The sequence below is a fragment of the Heterocephalus glaber genome, unplaced genomic scaffold (genome assembly GCF_053883595.1).
Source record: "Heterocephalus glaber isolate CG9 unplaced genomic scaffold, H.glaber_assembly_v1.0 deba00001444, whole genome shotgun sequence".
NCBI lineage: Eukaryota > Metazoa > Chordata > Mammalia > Rodentia > Bathyergidae > Heterocephalus > Heterocephalus glaber.
The window spans coordinates 11,605,232-11,609,088 of NW_028258297.1; the positions used below are offsets into that span (position 1 = coordinate 11,605,232).

Here is a 3,857-nt window from a genome sequence, read left to right on the forward strand (position 1 = left end):
TGAAAAACAAGTTCCAGGCGTTAAGAGAAATATATATGGCTCACAAATGAATAAGCAAATGTCTATGAACATTTTCCTTTATGTTTTTATTACTTTCAAACTTGAAAATTGAAGAAAAGGTAATAAATCTAAAAGCTTTGGAAAACTTACATTTCTAATGAAATGAAGTACCTCAAAAAAGATAAAAAGGTAATTTATTAAATGCCCACAAATTTTAAATCATTCTAAATTTAAAACTAGTGTACCTAAAATTCAATTTTGCTCAGATGGTATCATTATAACCTATTTAGAAAATGATGGTTACTTTTCAAGTCTTTTGTATAAAAATAGGACTAGCACAGGAATGCTATAGATCTGGTAACTCTTTAAATAATAAATTACTGACCAGTAATTTTGATAAAAATATTTTGAAGAACTTTGCCCCTGAAATGAATTCTACTATGTATTTCATGTGTTATCCTACTAAATAGAAAAACTTAACTAAGGAGATAGAACTATAATATATATGTGTTTTCTGCAGATTAATTGAAAAGTGTTACAATTTTTTGGATTCCCTGAAGACTACATAAACTGGGGTCCAAAAGGTATAGGTAATATGGTTTGAGATCAACAAGCATAGGTAAGACATTCTACTTAAAAGACAAATTATTTTCCTGTATAGTACGTAACTAGAAAAAGTATTATACTTTCTGTCTCCACTCAACAAATGGAATGTTTTCATTTATCAATAAAAACATTCAATATTCCCTATTATAGACTGTGAGAATCAAGTATTAATCTAAATATTACTACAAAAAATAAATTAAAATTAGCTTCTAGACACTTATGAAATGGTTCATTGAATCCAGGCTGGTAACCAGTTTTTCCAAGCATTAAATAGTAATAAGCAGAATGCACAGTTGACAAATGAGGATCAGACCCACTCTTCTTCATACATTGAAAGACAGCTGATATACTCCAAACCTGCAAACTCGCGTCCTTCCATTTTGCTCACAATGTCATTATCATCTGGGGTGAGCTGGACAGGTTCCTCAGTAAACTGAGAATCCAAGTTGTCCAACCCGAATCCCTCAGACATATTTGGTTTGAAGGGAGGCACTACTTGCTTTCTCTCCATCATGTCCCAGTCGACATTTTGAAAGAATGGATGCTCCTGAACATCAGCAAAGCCCCTCTGAGGATGGCAACCCAATCGTTCCTTTGGGTCCCTGCTCAGAAAACTCTTCAGCACACTTGCAGCTTCTACAGACGGACACCGAGGTATGTGAATTTCTCTTTCCAAAATGACTTGATAGAGATTATTGTTTGAGTTTCGGTCAGGGTTATCAGAGCTCATCAAGATGAAAAGGAGACTCTCCAATCAACATCTCATACATCAGCACTCCAAGAGTCCACCAGTCCACACTGAAACCATAATCTTCCCCCCTTACAATTTCTGGAGCCAGGTAATTAGGAGTGCCACAGAAAGTGCTGGTCACATCTCCGGGCTGTAAGCCTTCCTTACATAGGCAATAGTCGGTGAGTCTCATGTGCCCTTCTGAGTCCAGTAGAATATTGTCCAATTTCAAATTTCTATACAGTATCCCTTGCTGATGAACACAGTTGAAGGCTAAACTGATTTCTGCAGAGTAAAACCTGGCATGTTCTTCAGGAAGGATTCTTTGTTGCTGCAGATGAAACATCAGATCTCCACCATTTACATAGTCTAGAACAAAAAACAGTCTGCTTTCTGTCTGGAAGCAAGAATGCCGTCCTACAAGAAAAGGATGATTAGTGGCCTGCTGTAAAACGTGCTTTTCTGTCTGTACCCGATCAGAGTTGACAAGCTCTTTTTTCACTGCTTTCATTGCAAACACACGACCTGATTTTTTCAGTTGGACTAACAGTACTTTCCCATAACTCCCTCTGCCTATCACACGAAGCAAATCAAACTCCTGAAGACCTAAACTAGGTGAAGCTTTGCCACTTTCCCTGTTGTTCCCTCCCTCATTCTCTTCATCAACTTGTTCTAAAGCCTCATGAGTTGAAGGTTCTGTGGGGTCGCTGTCTGTGCAGGGTCTGAAGCCATGGATGATGGATCGACTGGCATCAGGGCGTCTGATGGTAAAGAATGCTGCCCACATTCAACTGTGAGGAGTGTGTGGCACTTCTTGTGAACCGAGAGTTTACATTTGGTGCACTTATACACCTGGTGGCCAAGTCCCCCTACACGGTCTGTGCAGACAGCACAGTGAGCCTGCCTGCTGAAGCGTTTGGCTTGAAAAGTGTGGTCATTAGCACAATACAGCTTTCTCCAGTGGCCTGCAGCTCTGTGGTGGATGGATTTCTCTTCTCCGGGACAAGGCATTTTAGGATGTTCTGGTATACAAGGCGATACATGAACTGAGAGTTCATTTTGAGAACATGCGTTTTTTAGTCCAGAAAGCCTAAAGGCCTCTTCTAACTCCACCTGAGGTGACACAGTGTGTGAGTCTCCTTCCTCCTCTACCCAGTCTGTGGTGAAAAGGTGTTTATTGTCCGAACACCACATATCTCGATCTTTATCACAAAGGCCCTCAAGGGAGATGGAATTCTCAAAAGATGTTGTCAAGATGCCTCTTCCCAAAATCAGGGCCGATCGGGTAGAGGTGTGGGTCATGGAGGTGTCCAGGAAGAAGGGACCATAGACGGGTTGGCTGCCCAGGAAAACGGGCAGGAAGGGCTCAGAGAATGAGTGCGGCCTGACTTCCTGCAGGGACCACACTGGCCTGAACTCTGCAAGGCTCTCTGTGAAGTTGTTTCCAATAGGGCCAGCCAGGCCTGGCTGGATGTACACCGGGCTTCTCAGTGTCTCTCGGGGGCCGCTGGCTGTGACTTCAGTCTCCCCCACTGCACTTTGACTCTCTAGGTTTTTTGTGCCCGGGCCTGGGGAGACCTGCCCAGAGCTACGGGGTGTTTCTGGGCCTGGTGATAGTTCCCCTGGGCTCTTTCCAGTTTCTGTGCCTTTGGTATTTGGGCTTAGGGAGACTTCACAGAGTACCTTGATTTTGACAGGTCCCTGGTGGTCACTCCCCTGGAGACCGTCCCTGGGGTGTCTGTGACAGGCGTGTGGCTGCTGCAGTGTGGCCTGCGGCCCCTGGATGGAGTCAGCCGTCTTCTCAATCTTTCCCAGATACTTTCTCTGCCTGGGGTCCTGAGGCTGCGGCCTCGCGAAGTGGAGAAGCAGCTCAGCAGGTTCGCTGTGGACCGTCTCCGGCCAGGTGAGCTTGGAGACGGTTGGTACTAGATTGTGACGCCCCTTAGAAGGGTTCCAAGTTCTGTTTGAAGATGTTGCCAAGGAAGTGAGGTCACGTCTTGGGGTTCCACAACCGAAGTTCCCCCTGTGATGTGAAAATCCTATGGCCCATCTTTTTCTTCATACTAAATAAATCAGTGCCTATTTATTTATTTACTTTTTTAAAAAAGCATGGGGCTGATCACCACAAGGTCAGTTAGCCTTAGATTAGAAGTTTGAGACTTTCAGGGCCATCTCCGACCTCCGGGAAGGGAGAAGGCCTGGAGGTGGTGTTGGTCACCAGCACCCACAGTTAGGGCTCAGTAATGAAACGTCTATAAATACCCTAAAAGACAGAGTTCGGGGAGCATCCAACTGGCCACACGTCCATGCGCTGGGAACACCGTGCGCTCTGCCTTCACAGGAAAGGGGCATCACACACGGACCCTCCCCTCTCTGACCTCAACCTGTGATGCTTCATCTGGCTGTTCACATGTCCCCTTCATAATAAGGAAAAGAGAAGCGATGCTTCCGTGGGAACTACAATTTGAAGAAGTAATAGAATATTCCAGAATTAAAGTCATACCTTGAAGACCATGGTGCA

General features: G+C 44.0%; 1 pseudogene; it reads right to left on the reverse strand.

The window, feature by feature from the left end:
• Positions 1–212: 212 nt before the first annotated feature.
• LOC147827476 (protein kinase C iota type pseudogene) lies at positions 213–3,278 on the reverse strand (annotated as a pseudogene).
• Between the last annotated feature and the right edge of the window lie 579 nt (positions 3,279–3,857).